We start from the raw sequence: 23626 nt of genomic DNA on the forward strand, positions 1-23626 counted from the left end.
CTGTAATGGGTTCTGTCCTGTAGTGGTCCCGTAGGAATCTTGTCATGTTGTGTCCTGCAGATCCATATTTGCCTTATTCTGTCTGTCTGTAGTCAAACTGCAGAGTGATGCGTCTTTGTATCTTTGTGTCTTTGTACCTTTGTGTCTTTGTGTCTCATCCTGTTTGAATAAACTTTATTGACACCGGACAGACTGTTGGTAAGTCCTGACTGGTCAGCTGATGTTTCTGATGAGCCAGTTTAAACAGACATCAGTTGTCTTCCTCATGTTGTCTGTAGACTGGCACATGATGACGATGCCTGCAGTGAATCTAACACCACCCTCCTCCATCCTGTGTGTGTGTGTGTGTGTGTAATGTGATTATCCGTCCTCGTCATGTTTGTGTCGTCCCTCCTTGCTCGTTAATCGACCTCACACTGCAGAGCTCAACAGGGACGACTGAGCTGCACAGAGAAGAACTCACAGGAGACCAACACACACACATTCATAACTGTGTTTTAGTGTGTGTCTGGTTTCCATCACAGTGTGAGGACATCATGGCTGGACCCAGAGATGGTAGGGTTAGGGTTAGATGGTATTTAGTACACATCATGAAAGTGGTCCAATAATAAACCAAACATAACTCACAAAAATAGTGTGTGTGTGTATATACATACACACACATATATATGTCTATGTACATATATAGACATGTATGTTTAACTTAATTCTAGCAGACTGTTTTAGCATGTAAACGGAGAAGGAGAGGTGATGGAGGTAAGAGAAAGAGAAGGAAGAGGTGATGGAGGTGAGAGAAAGAGAAGGAAGAAGTGATGGAGGTGAGAGAAGGAGAAGGAAGAAGTGATGGAGGTGTAATTGGAAAGTCCCATTTCCAAGTTATCAGGATGTCCTTTACATTTCACCATTTCATAAGAACCAGTGTTTGTTGTCTGTAGGCCCGACAGGCTGTGTTGTAATATGTTAATGCCTGAAATATATTTATCCCAAGTCATCAGTAAGTTTCACAAGGCGTCATCATTTATGGGGTAGATAGGTAGTTTGGACGGGGCCCAAAATGTCGAGGACCATCCAGGACATAATAAATGTAAAATTTGGACCTCATATTCTAAACTCGTGCATACAGTTTCATCCTGGTGACTGAGCTGAGGATTTCACACCTGGTTTGTCTGATGCTGAAGCTTCAGATTAGAATATAAAGCACATTTTATGTTTCACAGCTGAAGACTGGATTCAGTTTCATTGACACTAAAATGACTTCAGCTGTTTGTGGTCAGAACACACTAACATGATTTATTGTTCAGTACAGAGAACATCTGACCAGCTGAAGGTTGTTGAACTGTACAGTGAACTTGTGAACTGTCCCTTTCATGTGTTCTGATGGTTCAAGGTGTGTGTGTGTGTGTGTGTGTGTGTGTGTGTGTGTGGGGGGGGGAGGGGTTATTTTAGTGCTCAGATACATTACTTCAATTGAAAATATGACAAGTAAAACACCTGCTTTAACCCTGAGGACTCGGTCCGGTGGTGAGTTAGAGGTTCACTGACATGATGAAGAAAGAAGCAGAAAATCTTCACATCAACAGTCTGGAACCATCTAATAATTTGTATTTTTCATCAAATGCAACCAGAAACAAGGGATTGATTAGCAAAATTAATTAATTGAAATCTAGAACTGAAACAATGAGTTAAAAAAATGATTAATGAAAGTTAGAAAATTAATTCCAAAAGAAAACACAGAAAACAATGTCAAAAATGAAATTCTACACACACAGACACACACACACACACACACACACACACACACACACAGATCAAAGCAGAGTCTCCATCAGTGTGATGGAGGAAGCCGAGCAGCCGGAGGGAAGAGCTGCTGTGACTGAAGAGCTTTTTAATTCACACAATGGACTGTGTGTGTGTGTGTGTGTGCGTGCGCGCGCATGCGTGCGTGCGTGCGTGCATGCGTGTGTGTATGGTGTCTCTTTCTGGCTCCACATCAAACAGATCTGATTTGTGCTGAAGAAGCAGAGAGACAGGAAATGGATTCTGATGTGTATCCATTAATTATCTTTGAATGTAATGTACCTTTATATTGATAATTCAACTCTGATTACTGTTGAAAATGAAACAAAGAAGTGTTCAGTTAATGAGCTGTCAGAAAGTAGTGGAAAAAATACCTCCTGAAAATGTCACGTGGATTAAATATTTTCACATGTGAATCAAAATTTCCACAAAAGACAATATTTTTACGTGTGAAACAAAACATGACACAGGAGATCACAAGAGAGCACAAGAGATGTTTAAATGAGATGTTTAAATGAGATGTTTGCTAATGACTCCGGACAGTGAAGATGAGGCAGACATGTGAATTTATTGTCCTCAGTTATAAAATCTGATCCAGACTTCCTCCTGAGCTGAAGGTATTCCACATCTGATCCTTCGAGCTGTTCACACTCAACTCCTCACACATCTGATGGATGTTAGGTGGCTGTGTGTGTGTATGTGTGGCAGAAGTGTTGTAGATAAGCAGCAGCCCCTTGCTCTTCCCATTAGTCCGCCTGACTTCCATTTTTCCTCCCCCACTCAACACACACGCACACGCGCGCGCGCGCACACACACAGACACTCACCTGTCTCAGGGTTAAATGGAGGTCAAACACAGTGTGTCAGATGTGTATCGGTGTTGATTCATGGCGTCAGCGGATGAACAGACGACAGCTCAGAGGAGAGATCTACGTCAGCGAATGAAACACAGACGCCGTTAACACTGTAAATGTCTTTATGTAGAGTTCATGTGTGTTTCTGCTCTGTGAGCTTTAGACACACAAACTCTAGTTCATTTAGGAAAACAATTTTTTGTCATAAAACACCTGCTTCTGTCTCCACAATGACATCTCGACATTTCGTTAAAAACGTCTAGTGATTTCACTCTAACATGTTTCAAACAGTGGTCTCCCTAACTACACCTCCACCTCCGTCAGGTGATAAACATGTATGGTGAACATAAATGAAGCATAAAGCACGTAGTCTATCACTGAACAAATGAAATCTTTAAGTGCTAATATGTTAATCCCGGTGACTGAGGCTGAACTAGGAGCCCTTTTCACACAGAGATGCAGCATTAGCTCTGCAGCGGAGGTTTGCAAATCCTCTGCCCCTTTTTTTTTTACACAGAACCGAGCAGCTCCAGCGTAAAGACGCACCACCAGCCATGTAGTTCACATAGGGAGCCGATGCTGCAAGAGGCGGGAAGGTACACGTCATGATGATGACCTCTGTGTGGTTTTTCAGACATTTTTCATATGGATCCTATTATAATGTGTTCAGCGACACAGCGTTGCATCTGAAACTTTCACACACTCTCCTTCACACACATCACTCAGTGCTGCTGCAAAGACAGTTTGAGGATGAAAACAGAGTTGTACAGTATCAACTGTACAGACAGAGTTAGTATCAGGTGTACAGACAGAGTTTGCATCAGCTGTATGGACAAAGGTTCTATCAGGTGTCTGTGCTCATAGTGAGGCTGGCAGCCAGTCAGACTGAAGAGTACAGGTGGTGTAAATCGGGCGTGCTGCAGTGTGTTCATTAGAACGGAGCAGCACACAGACGGAGGGTGTGTGTCGCTGTAACGGACAGTGTTGGCACCTTGTTCCCTCTATTGTTACCTCTGTTGGACGGTGTAATGATCCGTCTTCTCTATCCACAGCAGTCTGCTCTCTAATCAAAGCTCATCCCTCACTGTCCTCCATAGTCCTCCATCGTCCTCCATCTGTCCTGACCGACACGGTGGTGTCACTGCTGCTGCTGCTGCCAGCCAGGGAGGGAGGCCCGGGGGAGAGAGAAAGGCTGGGGGTCATATATGGAGGGAGAGACATGTATGCAGCGGTTCCAACAACATGGAGAGAGTGATGGTGTTCAGCTGCAGTCTCATCAGCCCAGGCACCAAAATAAAATGTCAGTGCTTAATGTTTGCTATCAACATTTCTGTTGTGTTTTGACACGAACAGCACCAATATTTCTTCTGGTGGCTGGGTTGTGGAAACAGCGTTGATCGGCAGAATGTGTGTAATAGTTGCAATTAAATTAGCAAAATGTAAAGGTGATGCAGGATTCAGATTCAGAGATTAGTTGAATTGTGTGTGAATTGTTGTAATTGCAGTCTTTCTGCTTCCTGAAGGGACGGAGCTGAAGCTTCAGGATGGAAAAGTCTCAGGGTTCAATGAAATGTTTGTACCTGCTGCCAGATAGAGCTGAGTATCGAGAACCTTCTCCAGGTTCCAGGTCCAGATGTTCCCTCTTCACTTCTGTGGTTGTTCTGTTGTCTTCAAACTGAAACAAGTCCCAGCCCAGTTGTCACATGGTCCCTCTGTGAGGCCTGATGAAGACTACGTCACAGTCAGCTGTCTGAATTCCAACTGACTGTTTTCATGTGAGAACGATTTCTGTAGAGACCTGAACATGTAAACAGCTCAGTCTCTACAGGACTGTGTGTGTGTGTGTGTGTGTGTGTGTGTGTGTGTGTGTGTGTGTGTGTGTGTGCACGTGTGTGTGTGCACGTGTGTGTGTGTGTGAGAGAGAGACAGTAATGTGTGCTGAGAGCTGACTCTGCTCGGCTGCTCTCTCTGATGGATCGTGCTGGACGTCTTATTTCCCCTGCAGACTTGTCTCACACCAAACTACAGCTCCCCGAATGCATTCTACTGACCATAGAGTCCTGACAGTCATCATCCTGGGGTGTCACACATTTTATAAATTTGCAGACACACACACACACACACACACACACACACACACACACACACCCACACACACTGGTATGATTGTAAATGTTTCTCAACAGATGAACCTTTATTAGTGGTTTATTCTCTGGGTTCTGATTTAATGTGAGAACATGTTTCTGGTGTTCTGGTGGGTTTGGGTTGTTCTGGTGGTTACAGCTTTATATTCTGAGTTTCTTTTGGTGTTTTTGTGGAAACTTATTCACGTGAAAACTGGTGCAGCGTTTTATTTGAATGATGTTAATGTTTCCACACTCAAACATGTTCAGTTGCATATGTTGACATGTGGCCTGCCTGTATAGTGGAGGGTTTGTGTCTTTGATAGATGCTCTGCAGTGACGCTTGTCTGCAGATGAAATATGAATGTTTTTATTTGAATAGTTTTATTTGTGCAGAGCAGAAAGTCAGAGCTCATCTCTCAACCTTTATCTGAGGAGGAGAGTCGCTGCAGGGGAGGAACACAAAGGTTAAATAGGCCACATCTCTTCTTCTGTGGTGTTTCAGTTTGTGGTATATAGAGCATGTCTAAGTCTCATCTGTGGCTGTTGAATCCATGCAGTTCAAACTACAACGCTTATTTCACTAACCTGAAACAGTCAGGATGGTTTGTTGCTGCAAAGAGGAGACGTGAAATTGATTTGAAATGTTGTTAAAGTTTAGATTTTAGTGATGGAGGCTGGATTAATACCTCAACATTTTAAATAGCAGCAGTTGATTTCTTCACATGCACAGATCAATGCCTCCCTGTCGGTGTCATCATGTGACTCTGCTGCAGTGCTTTTAAAATACACTTTACTGATTCAGAATCAGAGTCAGAAATCAGAAACAGATTTATTGCCAAGAAGGGTTTTACACCAGTGAGGAATTTGTCTTGTGAATAAGGTGCATGCATTGAGACAATAAACAATAAACAAAAAGTGGCTATCATGTATACAATATCAACAATAATCAGACACAAGTGTGGGATGGTTGATAAATGAAGATGGAAGAGTTGTACAGGAATGACAAAAAAGAGATACAAAAAATAAAAATAAAGGATAATTAAAAATAACAAAAAATGTACTAATTCTGCATCATTGTAATGCAAAGATTCAAGGGCGATTGTGGGTATGAGTGCAAGAGTCCTGCTGTGCTGGGGGTCGGGGGGTTGGTGAGAGGGGAGGGATGGTGTCAGGACTGTCCCTTCAACTCTCCAGACCCGTCCACATGCAAACGTTTTTGTGTGTAAAAGCGCTTCTCCTCTTCTCCTTCTCCTCTTCTTCTCTGTTTTTGCTGAATTTCAAGCACCACCTATAGGCCTGGAATATGAACTACAGCGTGTTGACTTGTTTACAATGGATCCATTAGGACGCAAATATTCTTGACATGATGCCAAGTTAGACGGGGGAAAAAAGATTGTTTTGGTACATCTGGACTCAAAGTGACAGTAGAACTCATTTAGTTCATTTGCAAGTCGCAGGTTGTTGACAGAGTGGGGGGATTTAGGGTTTAGGGTCCTTCACATCATACTGCTCTCTCACTCACAATGTGTTTCAGTTGCAAACAAATGGACAATAAAATCACTTGTCTGTTCCTTCAGACGTGTGAACAGAATCTTTAAATGACGTCTGCAAGTCAACTGTCATTGTTCATGAAGCTCTGAATGAAGAGAAACATCAGCTCATCAGCTGAGGGAGGAAGAGGAGGGAGAGGAAGGTGTTTTCACATGAGTGCTCACCAAAGCTCCTTCCCACAAGTCTTTGAGTTATCGGGTTGCTTAGCAACAGGAGAGGAGCAGCTTGTGTGTGTGTGTGTGTGTGTGTGTGTGTGTGTGTGTGTGTGTGTGTGTGTGTGTGTGTGTGTGCCGTGCACATCACTTCAATAAGTTTCCTAATTGACCCGATCGATGGTCTTCTGAGGTTAATGACAGAAACCTTTGGACTCAAACACGAACAACAGAAAGAAGGTTTAAAACTTTCAGCAACTAAAATATAAACTAAATAAAGGACAGAAATATGGTGAAATGTAAATCAGTCATTTGATGAAACACCAGCAGCTTTGATATATAAGCATATATATAAATCAGTGTTTACATGAATCTGAGTGATCCTGTATGTTCACAGTATCAAAGCTTCATCTTGTTCAGCTCATTAAATCCTGCAGACATGTGCTGATCACAGTGTAACCACACAGTCCATCTGAACAGTCATTAGATTCAGATTTATGGTACAATACAGTGTTTTTTATGTCACATTAATTTGTACCAAGCATCATCATAATCATCATCACCGCCTCCTTCCTTCTGAGTGTGTGTGTATGTTCACATTATCATCATACAATCAGAGTTCCTGATGAAGATTCTCTTCATTTGTTGAGGTGTTGTCATCATTGGTCACTGTGATTGGTTGAGCTGTGTCAGGGTAATCAAACCATTGGTGTGATTGGATGAGACTAGTTATGTTTCATGAACTGGAGTATTTTTGAGTTGGATGACAGCTAATGGTTTGAAAATCACCCGTCAGCCTGTCTTTTTCGACCTGCAGCTAAACCAGCACTGATGTTCGTCCAGGGTTTTCTTCAGGATGTGAAGTGTTGATCCAAGGATGCAGAGAGAGCCAGAGGCCGTCTGGCTGCTCAGGCATGATGAGAAATCCAATCGTTTCAAGGCCAGTCAGTCATTTTCAGGATGTTTTATTATGAGTTGTTCTCACCTCCAAAAACTGTGGAGATTTTTCCACTGGGAAGTCTGTAAAAGATCCTGGAAACATTGATTTCACTTTGACTAAACAGACAAGTGCTTATTTCAACTGGAATAATAAAAGTCAAATTCATCTTTATAGATCTTTATAAAATCTGTTTCACTGAGTGCCTTTTATTTACTGTAACATAACTTTATTTACACTGAAGTTCTTTAAAATGGTCACAGTGGTTTAAAGATGGACATGAAATGTAGATGTAGCTTGCAGCATGAAGACATCATTACAGATGTTGCCGACAGAGCTATGGCTGGTAGCCAACTAATCAATCAACACTTTACCTCCTCTGATTATCAATAAATAGTTTAGAGTAATTTTTGGAAGAGAGAACAACTCTTCTGTATTCTGTAACAGTAAACTGAACCTGTTTATCACCTGAAGCATCATTGTATGACTCATGGACTCCTCCACAAACTCAGCCTGAAAATAATCATTAGTTGCCCTAATATACAAAATCATTAGTTTAATGTTTAACTTTTCAAACCTTTAGATACATCTTCTAAATGTGTGAGTGTGTGTGTGTGTGTGTGTGTGTGTGTGTGTGTGTGTGTGTGTGTGTGGTGAAGCTGCTGACAACATCAATATGTATTTCCTGTGAACATCAGCTTGGAGAAGAATTTAAATTTCAGAGAGAGAGAGAGAGAGAGAGAGACAGAGAGAGGGAGAAATCTTTAACCAGTCACAGAGCCTGCAGGGCTGCAGGGGATAGAAACACAATTTCACTCACACTTCCTCTTATCTTCCTTTCTTATTTTCACACACACACACACACACACACACACACACACACACACACACACACACACACACACACACACACACACACGTGTGGCAGTACAGTGATATTCAGCTAAAAGGGGGATGGTTAAAATGTTAATGGCTTGTGCAGGAGGAGGCCGTTATTTCATTGGAAACACTCGGCTGCACCGAACAAAATCTATAATCCTCTTTATTGGAGGGAGGATGTCCTATGGGAGCGCTGCATGTTGTGTGTGTGTGTGTGTGTGTGTGTGTGTGTGTGTGTGTGTGTGTGTGTGTGTGTGTGAAATCTCTTTGTTCTCTTTCATTGCCATTGGAGCTCACAGGGATAATCAGCTGGGTCTCATGGACAGTAAAAAGGCCCTGACGTCTTATTTCACAATCAATTTACAACCAACAGGAAGAGGTCAAATACAGAATATGCATTTATATATGTTCTGTATGATTAATATTTGATAGCACAGAGGAATGTTCTAGAGTTAAATCAAAGCTGCGTTCAGCAGAGAACATGTTCTCCACTGACAGAGTTTAATATGACACATGGGAAGCATACTGAGAGAACCTCCTCCACGGATCATTTATACTGAAAGAACCTCCTGTGTGTTGTGTTGTGTTGTGTTGAGGAGTTTACGGTGATGTGACGTCGGAATCTCCATCTGTCTCAGGATGTAAACATACTCTATCCATCCATCCATTTTCCTCTGCTTATCTGGGGCCGGGTCGCGGGGGCAGCTGTCTGAGCAGGGACGTCCAGAATTCCTTCTCCCCGGACACTTCCTCTAACTCTTCCCAAGGATCCCAAGATGTTCCCAGGCTAGCCGAGTGACATAGTCACTCCAGCATGTCCTGGGTCTTCCTCGGGGTCTCCTCCCGGTGGGGCATGCCAGGATCACCTCCCATAAACAGGTGTCCCAGGGGCATCCGGAACAGATGCCCGTGCCACCTCAGCTGGTTCCTCTTGATGTGGAGGAGCAGCGGCTCTATTCCGAGCTCCTCCAGGGTGACAGAGCTCCTCACCCTATCTCTAAGGGAGCGCCCCGCCACCCTGTGGGGGAAACTCATTTCGGCCACTTGTATCTGGGATCTTATTCTTTTGGTCACGACCCAAAGTTCATGATCTTAGGTGAGGGTAGGAGAGTAGATTGACCAGTAAATTGAGAGCTTCACCTCTCGGCTCAGCTCTCTCTTCACCACGACAGACTGATACAACGACCGCATTACTGCGGCTGCTGCACCGATCCGCCCGTCAATCTCGCGTTCCCTCATTTGTGAACAAGACCCCAAGATACTTGAACTCCTCCACTTGAGGCAATAACTCTCCCCCAACCTGCAGGGAGCAAGCCACCTTTTTCCAGTCAAGAACCATGGCCTCAAACTTGGAGGTGCTGATTCTCATCCCAGCTCCTTCACACTCGGCTGCAAACTGCCCCAGGACATGCTGGAGGTCCTGGCTCGAAGGAGCCAACAAGACAACATCGTCTGTGAAAAGCAGAGCTGAAATCCAGCGGCTCCTGAACCAGACCCCCTTCGGCTCCTGGCTGCACCTCGAAATTCTGTCCATGAAAATAATGAACAGAACCGGTGACAAAGGGCAGCCCTGCCAGAGTCCAACATGCACTGGGAACAGGTCTGACTTAACTGCCGGCAATGTGAACCAGGCTCCTGCTCCGGTCTTACAGGGACCGTACAGCCCTTAGCAGAGGGCCTCCGACCCCGTACTCCCGGATCACCTCCCACAGAATTCCATGAGAGACATGGTCGAATGTCTTCTCCAAGTCCACAAAACAAATGTGGACTGGTTGGGCAAACTCCCATGAACCCTCGAGCACCCTGCGGAGGGTATAGAGCTGGTCCAGTGTTCCACGGCCAGGATGAAAACTGCATTGTTCCTCCTGAATCTGAGGTTTGACTGTCGGCTGAATTCTCATCTGCAGTACCCTGGAATAGACTTTCCCAGAGAGGCTGAGGAGTGTGCCGTTGCCCCTTTCTGAATAGAGGGACCAACACCCTGGTCTGCTAGTCCAGAGGCACTGTCCCCGACTGCCACGTGATGCTGCAGAGACGTGTCAGCCAAGACAGCCCCACAACATCCAGAGACTTGAGGTAGTCAGGGCGGATCCCATCCACCCCTGGTGCCTTGCCACTGAGGAGCCTCCGAGCTCCCTCAGTGACTTCGGCTTGAGTGATGAATGAATCAACCTCTGAGTCCCCAGCCTCTGCTCCCTTTATGGAAGGCGTGTCAGTGGGATTAAGGGGATCCTCCAAGTATTACTTCCACTGCCCAATGATATCCCCAGTCGAGGTCAACAGCTCCCCACCTCCAGTCCCCCACCAACACTGTTGTATTAGTTGGGGACTGCTTCCCTTTCCTAAGGCACCAGATGCTTTGCCAGAATTTCCTTGCGGCTGACCAGTAGTCTTTCTCCATGGCCTCCCCGAACTTCTCCCAGAACCGAGTTTTTGCTTCCGGGACTGCCCATGCTGCTGCACGCTTGGCCTGCCGGTACCGTCAGCTGCCTCAGGAGTCCCCCGAGCCAACCAGGCTCAATAGGACTCCTTCTTCAGCTTGACAGCATCCCTTACTTCTGGAGTCCACCACCGGGTTTGGGGATTGCCGCCACGACAGGCACCGGAGACCTTACGCCCACAGCTTCAAACAGTTGCGTCAACAATGGAAGTGGAAAACATGGTCCAGTTGGACTCAATGGCCCCAGCCTCCCTCGGGATCTGGTCAAAGCTCTCCCGGAGGTGCGTGTTGAAGACCTCCCTGTCAGAGGGTTCCGCCAGACATTCCCAGCAGACCCTCACAATACGTTTGGGTCTGCCAGGTCTGTCCAGCTTCATCCCCTGCCAGTGGATCCAACTCACCACCAGGTGGTGATCAGTTGGCAGCTCAGCTCCTCTCTTCACCCGAGTGTCCAAGACATCTGGCCGGAGGTCAGATGACACGACCACAGAGTTGATCATTGACCTCCGGCCTAGGGTGTCCAGGTGCCACGTGCACTGATGGACACCCTCATGCTTGAACATGGTGTTTATGGACAAACTGTGACTAGCACAGAAGTCCAGCAGCAGAACATCACAGGGGTTCAGATCGGGGAGGTCATTCCTCCCAATCACACCCCTCCAGGTAACACTGTCATTGCCCATGTGAGCGTTGGGTTAGGGTTAGGGTTAGTTGGAGCACTTTCCAGTACCCCTCCCAGGGCCTCCAAGAAGGCCAGGTACTCTACACAGCTGTTTGGCCTGTAACCAAAACAACAGTGAGAGGCCTATCCTCGACCCGAAGGTGCAGGGAAACGACACTCTCGTTCACCAAGGAAAACTCCAACACATGGTGCCTGAGCTGGGGGGCTATGAGCAAGCCCACACCAGGCAACTCCAGCGTGGAAGAGAGTCCAGCCTCTCTCAAGGAGTTGTGTTCCAGAGCCCAGACTGTGCATGGAGGTGAGTCCAACTATCTCTATCCGGTACCGCTCAACCGTCCGGGTTCCAGCTGTGTTTGCATCTGGGTATAAGAGGAGGTCGACAGACGGGTGAGGGTCGAGGCTCCAGACTGTCTGTATGAAACCTACGGCAGCTGTGACATTAAACTGATCAACACATTAATGAATCAGTGATCAGAACCCTGTCATGGACCTTCATGATACTTTCAGTACTTGAGGTGGAACAGGAACAGTAGCATCTCATGGGTGACGCTCGCCCAGATCACATGTCTGTCCACATAATGAAAGGAGGTCCTGGTCGCAGCTGTTTTCTGCCTGCTGACAGTTGACCTCAGCTGGAGGAGAAAATGTCTCCATGTGTGATGTGTTTCAGCTCAATTCAGATATTCCTGGTGGATGAAGGAGGAGACAGTTCTGGCTGTTAAGCTTCAACACTACTGAAGGTCTCATCAAATCTAGTCTTAGTTCATTGCTTAACCCTTGTTTAATATTGGAGAAAAGGAAATCAAACCTTCAGGTGTGTTCAATGAGAGAAACCTCCCTCATCTGTGGAACAGATTCTAAGATCAAGAATCAAGATGGTTTTTAGCTGCAGCCCTGAAGATGTGTCTTCTGTAACCACACACTTCAAACCCTTCTCTGCTTAAAAAAGAGAAGAGAGAAGAAGAAGAGAGAGAAGACCCAGAACAGAAAATAGATCCAAAACCCTCCATCTGAAACAGGAAATCATCTTTTTCTTCTGTTCGTCTGGGTTCTTGTGTCAGCAGGTCCAAAATATAAAGTCATCACCAAGGAACTTAAAAAACAAAAACAACCTGACAGCAGAAAATTTGCTCCAAACAGCCTTCCTGCCCCCTCTTTCTCCTCCTCTCATTCTCCTCTTCCTTTCCCTGCTCTCCTCCTTCCTATCTCCTCCTCCTCCACCTTCTCCTCCTCCTCCCGGCCTGGTATTTTTCCTCTCCCTCTTCGTCTCTGTGTCATTAACAGTGATTTATTCGAGGGCTCTGTGAAACACGGATGGAGCCAATAGGTGGAGGCAGGTACATGGCGGCTGGCCCTCCTCCCTCACCCTCTTCACACTGCAGTGATTGATCAACAAACACAACACAAAGCACACAGACACACACAGAAAAACACATTTAGTGTGTGTGTTTGAGGAGACAACAGCGGTGTGTGCAATGAATAGAATGCTGGGGGAGCTTTTATTTTGAAAAGCAATAACATCTGAGTCAACCAAGTGATGAATTCATTTAGACTTTAACAGATAAACATCTCAGACTCTTTCTGTGTTTCCTCCATTAATGAGAAGAGAAATATTACATTTCTCACTCGTCTGATTATCAAAGTGTCAGGTGTATAAATGAAAGTGCAGACAGGTCGGATCAGCACCGACAGGATGATGATTATGATGAATGTGCACAGCTGGCTCATATCACCAACATTAATATAATTTGAATATATTCCTCTGATGTCAACACACATTAGAAATAAACAAAATTCACTTAAAATAATTACATTAATATTTAATTCAACACACAGTCTTCTGTTGTTCTGCTGCCGTCACAGTAATGTGGGACAATCAGGATTAATTACATTATTATTATGATTATAACTATTTCACATTTAGTTTATGAATACCATACCGTTATTATATAATTGAATATGTGAGCAGTTAATGTAAGTTATGTTATAATGAAGAGCTGAGTTATATAACCAGCGTTGGCCATTTAATAAATGAATAAGTCATTCAAATAAACTATTTCATACATCACAGTGTGGGTGATGATTTGTTTCTTGTGACTCTGAGAGTAATTAAAGTTAAATATAATGACATTAATTGATTGTGGCCCTCATGAGATCTGATCAGAGATCATTTTTGTTTCAGACTTTGAAGCTCAGAGAAGATCTGGACCAGATGATTCAGATTTATTCAGTCATTTGCATAACGAATCAGTTCAGTGTTCGGTGTGTTGAGGTGAAAACAAAGAGACTTCTTTAAAAAAATACTCAGAGGAATAAAGTGAAGAAGAAACAAAAAGAGAGGAAAGGTTAACAGCTCACCTGCTGTTCAGGTGCGTCTTCACTCATTCTGCTAAGAGCTGTTTTTACTCTCTTCTCGCTCACTTTTAAAACCTGTCAGCAGCTCACTGATGATTCTTTTATTTCTCATGTGCACAAACATTGTCTCCATCAGGTGATGTCAGGCGTGATGTCACAGTGTCATCAGACTCATAGGACGTCACAGTGACATCAGTCTGCTGCAGGAGGGCCATGTCTGTCTTCAGGTCTTTGTGACAGTGAAGCAGTCAGTGATGTACTGAGCATGCTCAGTAGAGTCTGGCCTCCCACTGTAACATCATGCCGGTGTCCTGGTGCAGTGTGCCTGAAGAGAGGAGCTGCTGTGAGCTGGACTGGTTCATTCTGGTCTGGACCACCTTGGCAGCGGTCTGTTGTTTCCATATGGTGTCTCTGGCAGTAACACACTGTCCTGCTCACTCTGCTGAACACTAAACAGAGAGCAGTCACTTCCTGTTCACGCGCTGCCACACTAGCTGTCAAATATCACTTTAATTAATGATTCATGTCTCTGAAACTATTTTCTTACAATTAACAGGAAACTGCATCACTCCGCAACACCGTGTCAGACTCATTAACCCCTCCCCCGAGCAGTGACTGTCCAGTCACTGCTCAGCAGCTGTCACTATAGTCACAGCAGGTCTGTCTGTGTCTGTGATCATGTTGAAGCTGTATCAGATACTCGACATGTAATAGTCTGCAAGTGGTGTCTAACTGATTTAAAATGAAACTGTAATATGCAGCTAACATTAGAATGTCAAGCTAACTAGCCTCCCCGCTATGGTAGCACTAAGGGCAAGGACACAGTGGGGCTCCAGAGCTCCAGATTAAAGATGTAACCTGTCAGATTTTAACCCTAACCCTAACCAGAAGAACACTTTAACAAACCTCGTCTGAGTCACAGAGACAGATCTTCATCACTGAAGATGGTTGTTTTATTGAGGTGAAGCTCTGAGTGAAGTCAGCACTCAGCACAGACTCTGGTTCTGGTTCTCTGTTTCCTCTCTGTAACATACATTCATGAAGTAAAGTCAATTTCCCCTCCAGCTCCAGGCAGCAGTCAGCAGAACAGAACCTGGAGGTCCGCTCCGGATCACTGCTGCAGTCAGGCTGATCAACAGGAGTGAAGAGAAATCAGCTCTTAATCCCAGAAGATAGAAACTCATCTCTGAGCTCTGCTCCCATCAATGAACAAAACACCTTGTGGCAGATGATACAGACTGTGTTTAAACAAAGCTGTGGTAACTGCTAACATCCACTGTGACCTGTTTCTAAGCTTCAGTTCTGTTGCTCAGCCTTTATTGTTAATATTGATGGATAATATTGTGTGTGCATGTACATGTGTGTGCCCTCAGGATGCTGTAAATCATCCAGCGGTTTCATTAACACTTCACCTTCACCAGCCTGCTTCAGGCAGGACACAGCTGATGTGATGATGTCATGGTTGAAACCGAATGCACACACGTACGCACACACGTGCACTGGAGCAGTATGTGAGTGCAGGATGTTGAAGTCTGATGAAATCTGTTTGTCTACACAGGAACCATCAAATCAGGACCAACCTGCTGCATCACACAGTAAAACTACTGATTGTTTCTTTGTTAATCTGTTCTGAGTTTGACCTCTGGAACTTCCCCTCTCCTCTCTCCTTTCTCCTCTCATCCCTTCTCCCCTCTCCTCCCCACCGTCTCCTCATCTCTCCTTCTCCTGAGGAGACAGTGGAGGAGCAGCAGGGCCTGAATTTACATCTTGATATATCAGTTTGCTGCAGCAGCAGAGGCGGTGATGGATGGCGTGTTGCCGGCACCGCGGCGCTGCCATGAGTTACCGTGGTGATTACGGGCCGAGACGGCTGCTCACTGGCCACTTCATCACTGTGACTGGTCGGCAGGAAGGCGAGAAAAGAGAGAGAAAAAGGAGAGAGGTGCAGAAAAACAGAAAGAGAAGTAAGAAAAACACAATTGGAGCCGAGTGCAGAGAAAGCAGTGTTGACTCCTTGTGGCAGGAACAGAATCGTTACAGAAGCTGAGCTCTGATTGGACGCAACAAATCATCCTCATGTGGAAAATAAAATCAAAGGGGAAGAAGACACAAGGTGTGAACATGGATCTGATCAGGTGAAATCTGAAGATTTGTACAGGTTGAATTGGAAGTGCTGACTCAGATCAGCTGACTTATATTGATCGTCAGCTTTAAGAGAGAATCCATCATGACCCGGCTCAAAGCTAAAAATGGCCAAGAAACAAAACCACGTCTGCTGTTCGCTGATGGTTCCTACATTTTGGATCATTATAATCATTATTATTCTAATATTTCATCACAGTCAAGCATTTAAATATCTGCTCCTGGATTTCTGTCTGAATGAAACAAAAGCAGCTCATTTTAAGCTTCTGCTGTGATGACTGACGCTAACAGATTTCATCAGCTTTAGTTTCATGAGTTAGTGGAAAGTGTTTTCTCTGGCCAACCCTTTAACACTTTTAAGTGACTGGATTTAAAACAAGTATCTCCTGAAAGGATCATTGATATGTACTTGATGGTTACATGATGTGATGCTAACAGGCTGAGGCTAAAGCTAACAGGTCCCATTAAAAAGGAAGGTGATGAAGATATGGAGGATCTGATCAGATGGAAATGATCCTGTGTGATTGCCATTAAACATCTAACATGGCACGGCATGGTGTGAGTGGGAAATCAACTGATGTTGAGGATTTTGAAGCTTCATTGAGTCGATTGTTTCATTTCTCAGCTCCGTGTGTCTCATCCTTTGGTTGGTGAGTTCATGTCTGGACCTGCTGCTGCTGCTGCTGCCATCCAGCTGAGGGAAAAACTGACATCACTTCCTGTCTGCATAAAACCTGAAGAAAAACAGATCAATGCTGCCCAGGCAGCTTTTGAGTTCACTGTGTGGCTCAGTACTGTGGAAAGTTAGTGTTAATGCCACTGAGCACAGTCATCATAGAAATATCAGTACAACAAAGTACAAATACTCCATTAGAAGGAAAAGTCCTATATACAAAATCCTCCTCAAGTATAAGTACAGAAGTACTGAAGTTGGTCAAAATTGATTAGATTTAGGAAATGGCAGCAATTTGTTTGATGTGACTGACAGATTAAAACTACATGTTGTATCTCGAGTTGCTTTTTAAACATTTAACTCACAGACCAGCTGAACTGATCATCGTTTCATAAATTTAAACATTTCCTCATCATGCTGATGAAGACAGAATGGAACTTTTCTTCAGGTCTGCTGGAAACTGTACTGCAGGGAGGTGGCAGCTGCAGGTTTCTGTTTTCCTGCTGGTGAATAATTCAGTCCTGTGTGGTTCGACCTTGACGTGTGTCCTCTGTGGTCTCATCGTCCAGCCCTCCCCCTCACATACTGTAGAAATGTGGACACATCCAGTCAGTGACACGGGTGATCTTCAGGCAGTCTGAGAGGCTTCAAATCTGTCCTCCAGCATTTTGAATACTTTATGGAAGCAGGAGAGAAGACAGCTATCATCCACGAATGTGTTGGTGCAGAAAACACTGAGCGTGTTAGCAAACTGTCAGGAATCCGCGACATGTGTCTCGCCTCTGGGAAAATGTCTCAGAGCTCAGACACTGAGGCTGCAGCAGCATGTAGCGGCTCTCACTGATCTCATGTTCATCATGTTAACTAGTTAACTGTCATAATGATATTTTAAAGTTTAAACCTGTTGTCTGATCAAACCTCCTTGTCACTGTGAACTCTGCTTTCACTGATTCATCTGCTACAATCACTGAGGAAACAAACCTTGAATAAAAGAAATGTCTTTCTCCTTCCTTCTGTTTCCATGCAGACTGCTGTTGTCCATTAGTCTTCAGACGGCAATCTGATGGAGACTGTTTCTCTGCTCATTCACAGTCGGTTCTTGATGGCTGTCTGCCAGTCACAGTCAGTGTGGATTTAAAGGACTGGATACTTCGGTTGAGCTTCGTGCTGTTGAGGTTGTGTTCCTCCTGTAGTGATGGGTTCAGGGATAGTGCGGTGATTTAGGGCAGTTTTATTGTTTTATTGTTTTTGAAAATGACGTCACTGATGATAAACAAAGGAGTCTGGTGCATTAACACTGAGATCAGGATGGTCACTTTAATGTAAACCTCAGACGGTCACTGACATCACAGCTCTTACGGCATCTGTATCATGTTAGCATGACATTAATCATGTTGCCACTTGGGGATGCTGTGACTGAGTGTCTGTACATTCTGTACTGATGCTGTCATGAATGAGCTGCTCAGCCCTCAGGTGAGTTAAACACCTGAATGTGACACAGGCATGTGTAGTATTGTAGCTGGTGAATAGCAGCCTCTTGTTGTTACAGTAGGCTGATCTGATTTCTCTTTGTTATGAAACGAAGCCTCTCCATCTCCACCTCCACCTCCACCTCTCTCCACCTCCACCTCTCTCCACCTCTTTGATCACATTCTGTCTCCTGTCTGACAAACTGAGCTGAACTGAATAGAAACACAACGTGACAACAGTCGATCTGCTGACAGGAGGCAGAGGAGGATTTATAACACGAAGTCTTATCGCCTCTGCATTCAATGCAGTGCTCTCTCTCTCTTGTCTGCAGTGTCTCTCTGCCTCACTCGCCCTCTGGGTGCTCTTTAATTGCTGGTGTGAATCAGATGAGAAGTTTCTGTTGCTCTTTGAATAAATGCCTCTACACTACACTGCTTCCATTAAACACCACACACACATCTCTGAAGACCTGGCCATGTGTGTGAATGTGAAAGACTGGCTCCTCTCAGCTTTGTGTGTGTGTATGATCTGTAGTTCTGTGTGTATCATGAATATGTATGAGTGTATGTACTGTATATATGTTGAAGAGCTGCAGCTTTGAGCTCAGAATAGCTCTAGTTGTGTGTGTGTGTGTGTGTGTGTGTGTGTGTGTGTGTATGCAGCAGCTGAATAAACTGGTGTTTTCAGGCAACACAGTACGTTGTTGTGTTGGCGGTGAAGAGAAATAAACCCCTGCTGTGTTTTCTCTTCACTCAGTCGATTGTTCAGCAGTAAACTCGTCGCTGTGATGAAGCAGAGATCAGTGTGTATTCACTCATTTTCACAAACACAATCTGAAAGTCAAATGAAGAATGCTGGATGTGGTTATTTGTCGGATGGATTGAGGCTGCAGACCTCCATCATCAACCTCTGAACTCCCTCCACAGCCAACAGTCACATGATGTAGTCTTGTTTAATGCTCACTGAAAACTTGGAGTCATCTTGGCAGCTCACAGAACTGAACCAGAAACAGAGCAGCAGTTGTCAATATAAGCACATTGACTGTGATGTTCATCTTGTTCACAAACTTTTCTGACCCAGTTGGCTCCATGTTGGTTCTGGTGTCATGCTGATGAGATGATGTAGTTCACTGAGCTTTAACCCAAAATTACATGAGGTCTGACTTTAATTAGATCGATCAATAGATAGACAACTTAATCAAGCCCCAAGGGGAGATTAGGTCATTGTAGTAGCAGGTACATTCAAGTACAAATGCAATCAATATAAGGGCAAACATAGAAACGGTACAGTAACAATAAAGTACTATATACAATAACATGTTAGCAGTTGCAAAATAAGATAAAATGCTGAGCTAAGCGGAACTTAAGTTGAGGTTACCTTATACAACCATTTATGTGATTAGTCTCTCCACATTGACTATTGATCACATCATGTTTTTGAAATAAGATCCCATTGGTCACAGCTGAGGGGGCGGGACTTCCCCTCTGTAGTGTGAAGGATGTGACCTACACTACATTGCTATAAGTATTCACTCACCTGCTTTGACTCGCATATGAACTGAATGAAATTCTTTATCCACAGGGTTTAATTTGACGTTGGTCCCTCTGCAGCTAAAACAGCTTCAACTCTTCTGGGAAAGCTTTCCACAAGGTTTAGGAGTGTTGATAGGAATTTTTGACCATTCTTCCAAAAGTCATTCCTGAGGTCACACACTGATGTTGGATGGGAAGGCCTGGCTCAGTCTGCGCTCTAATTCATCCCAAAGGTGTTCTGTCAGGTTGAGGTCAGGACTGTGTGCCCACCAGTCAAGTTCATCCACACCAAACTCTCTCATCCATGTGTTTATGGACCTGCTTTGTGCACTGGTGCAGTCATGTTGGAACAGGAAGGGGCCTTCCCCAAACTGTTCCCACGCTTTGCATTGCACTTGCAGATGTCTGCCTTGGATGCAGCTGCTCGGCCATGGAAACCCATTTCATGAAGCTCTCTACACTCTGAGCTAATCTGAAGGCCACATGAAGTTTGGAGGTTTGTAGCCATTGACTCTGCAGAAAGTTGGTGACATCTGGGCACTTTGTGTCTCAGCATCCGCTGACCCGCTCTGTCATTTTACGTGGCCGACCACTTCATGGCTGAGTTGCTGTCATTCCCAGTCACTTCCACTTTGTTATAACACCACTGACAGTTGACAGTGGAATATTTATGAGCGAGGACGTTTCATGACTGGACTTGTTACATAGGTGGCATCCTATCACAATACCATGCTGTTATTCATGGAGCTCCTGAGAGCGACTCATTCTTTCACAGATGTTTGTTGAAACAGTCTGCATGCCTAGGTGCTTCTTTTATACACATGCGGCCATGGAAGTGATTGGAACACCTGATTTCAATTATTTGGATGGGTGAGTGAATACTTTTGGCAATATAGTGTATATATTGCTCTTAAATCTGTTTTACACAGTCTCATATTCAGACCTCAGATCAGATGTGATGGTGCCCTCTGCTTCTACTTTATTTAAGAAGGGAGTATAATGAATGAGCTGTGTGTGTGTTAATGTGTGTCAGTGTATGTGTACTTTCTGTATACGGTTTATAGTTTCACTGACTTCAGTTTGTTAATGTGTCGCTCTGTCTCACACACACACGCACACACACACTCCCTCTCTCTCACACATCTGGAATTCTCATTAGATTTCTGGAAGCTGCTTTATCCAAACCCCCTTCTTTGTGTGTGTGTGTGTGTGTGTGTGTGTGTGTGTGTGTGTGTGTGTGTGTGTGTGTGTAAAATGTAATCTGACTTGTCTATTTTTGACTTCCAGAATTAATCTATGGACACCTCCATCCGTGACTATCACTGACCTCTGTCTGTGATTACCACTGACCTCCGTCTGTGACTATCACTGACCTCTGTCTGTGACTATCACTGACCTCCATCTGTGATTATCACTGACCTCTGTCTGTGACTATCACTGACCTCCATCTGTGACTATCACTGACCTCTGTCTGTGATTACCACTGTCCTCCGTTTGTGACTATCACTAACCTCCGTCTGTGATGAGTCTGTTCCCCTTGTTCTGTTGAACCCTGTGTGATGTCGTTTGTCACCTTCTCTCCATCTCCGGCTGCTTCTCATTGTGACCCGTCTGGATGTTGTTTGTCTCTCTGATTGGCTACATCATGTTAAATCATGTTAAAGTAGGATTTGATTCTAACATGGCAGATGTCCTCTGTCTGTTTGCAGCGTCACTGTTTATGTGGCCAGTGTTGTTCCTCAGAAGATACCAGACTTTAAATAGCTGTTCAGCAGTCAGTGTCCACATCATTTACTGCAGTAAAAGCACTATTACCACTGTAAAAATACTCTCTTACAGTAAAAGTCCTGCACTGTAAATGTTACTCCAGTTAAAATCTGTACAGATAATCAGGAACATGTAGTTGAAGTATGAGAAGTGAAAGTGGTCAGGACGTTGCTGTAGGCCTGAACTCATCTCTCTGTTGTCAGATGATTGTGACTCAGCAGATTTTACTCTTGTAGAGTACTCTTGTAATTTGCATACTAATGACTCTAATGATTATTTTACTTCTGGATCCATCTGCTGATTACTTTTGACTCAAATCCATTGATTATCACTACAGATGATCAGGTGCTAATTAATGTTTTTCAGCTGTACTTGTATAAATGGTGTAAACATCAGATTTTTATTTATTAAGTCTTTGTGTGAAAACTAACTACTAAACTAAAGCTGGGGGATAAATGTAGTGAGTAATGAAGTAGCAGGAAAAGAAAAATCTTAAGTAAAGTACAAGTACCTCAGATTTACAGTACTTGAGTAATTTGCTTAGTTACATTCCTCTAGCCTGTGCAAGAGACTGTCACTCTGAGTTGAGGATTCTTCTGCTGACATTTTACAGATTTTTAGATGTAAAAAACACTCATATTAAATTATCTGGGCTGTAGAATAAAATCTCTTGTGTTGGTCGGTCTGATCCAAACCCATCAGAGTCTTCCTCGCCTTCAACGTGGCCTCAGTATCGACTCTGACTGCAGTTATGAAGCTCAGACGAGGGACTGATGAGTTCTGCCACTTTGAGTTTTCTCTGATTGTAATTAGAAGAGACGGGAACAGACGGAGCCGCTGCAGCCCACTGCTTCTGTCAATCAGCCCATTTAACATGAGTATAATACAACACACACACACAGTGGAGTCCATTAATTTCCTGATTCTGTCATCGTTACTTCTTTGTTTATTCATTTAAATCAAATTGTCTCATTTAGCAGCTGCTCTACACTAACACGCTCATATATATGGTGGCCAAATATTTGTGGACACTTACTGCAGGAGAGGACAGGACAGGTGAACGCTAACCTCAGAGCTAATGACCTACACACAACAACGTGGATGTACTCTAAGGCTCACCTGGTAAATAATGGTACCAACCCGAACAAACAGCTGTTGGCTTTTCGTTTGTTGGCTCTCCTATCCAAAAACACAGTAAGTTGCCTCAACACTATTTTACAGTTGGGTTACAGCCCCACTTCTGCAGCCTGGGTTAGCCCAGGAAAGCACAGGCTTTCTTTGTGTAGCAGAATAATAATGACTACATTCAGAGACATTCATGGACACATTCATGGACACATACAGAGACATTCATGGACACATTCATGGACACGTTCAGAGGCGTTCATGGACACATACAGAGATGTTCATGGACACATTCATAGACATTCATGGACACATTCAGAGACATTCATGGACCCGTTCAGAGACATTCATGGACACATATAGAGACGTTCATGGACACATTCAGAGACATTCATGGACCCGTTCAGAGACATTCATGGACACATATAGAGACGTTCATGGACACATTCAGAGACATTCATGGACCCGTTCAGAGACATTCATGGACACATGTAGAGACGTTCATGGACACATTCAGAGACATTCATGGACACGTTCAGAGACATTCATGGACACATATAGAGACGTTCATGGACACGTTCAGAGACGTTCATGGACACATTCAGAGACGTTCATGGACACATTCATGGACACACATAGAAATGTTCATGGACACATTCAGAGACGTTCATGGACACATTCATGGACACACATAGAGACGTTCATGGACACGTGCAGACATGTTCCTGGACATAGTCATGGACACAATTAGACACGCCTGAGATCACAGAAACATGTGACGTCAACTTCTGATCCAGAAGTAAGAGAACCTCATTCAGAATTTCATTAACATTTGTGATAATTTAACACAAAAGCTTTTTATGTAGTTTAGATTCATGTGTCAATCAGGATGGTTGTTAACAAGACATCCTTCATTTTATTATCATTAATGTTTCAGTGTGTGTGTGTGTGTGTGTGTGATGATAATGAGTCAGTTCTGGTCTGTGAGCAGCAGTGAAGCTGTTTAAAATGCAGAGAGGAGTCACGGCTGGACGAATGTTAGCTACAAACACTCTGCAGCCTCTGTCATCCTCCTCCCCCTCTGTCTCTCTCTCTCTCTCTCTCTCACCATCTGGTCATCTTCTGTGACTCAGCGCTGTCGCCT

General features: G+C 44.2%; 1 protein-coding gene across 2 annotated transcripts in view; it reads left to right on the forward strand.

The window, feature by feature from the left end:
• enox1 (ecto-NOX disulfide-thiol exchanger 1) overlaps positions 1 to 23626 on the forward strand; it is a 67945-nt gene that overhangs the window by 2729 nt on the left and 41590 nt on the right. The gene's annotated exons all lie outside the window — the stretch shown is intronic.

This window comes from Acanthopagrus latus, chromosome 9 (genome assembly GCF_904848185.1).
Source record: "Acanthopagrus latus isolate v.2019 chromosome 9, fAcaLat1.1, whole genome shotgun sequence".
NCBI classification, from domain to species: Eukaryota; Metazoa; Chordata; class Actinopteri; order Spariformes; family Sparidae; genus Acanthopagrus; species Acanthopagrus latus.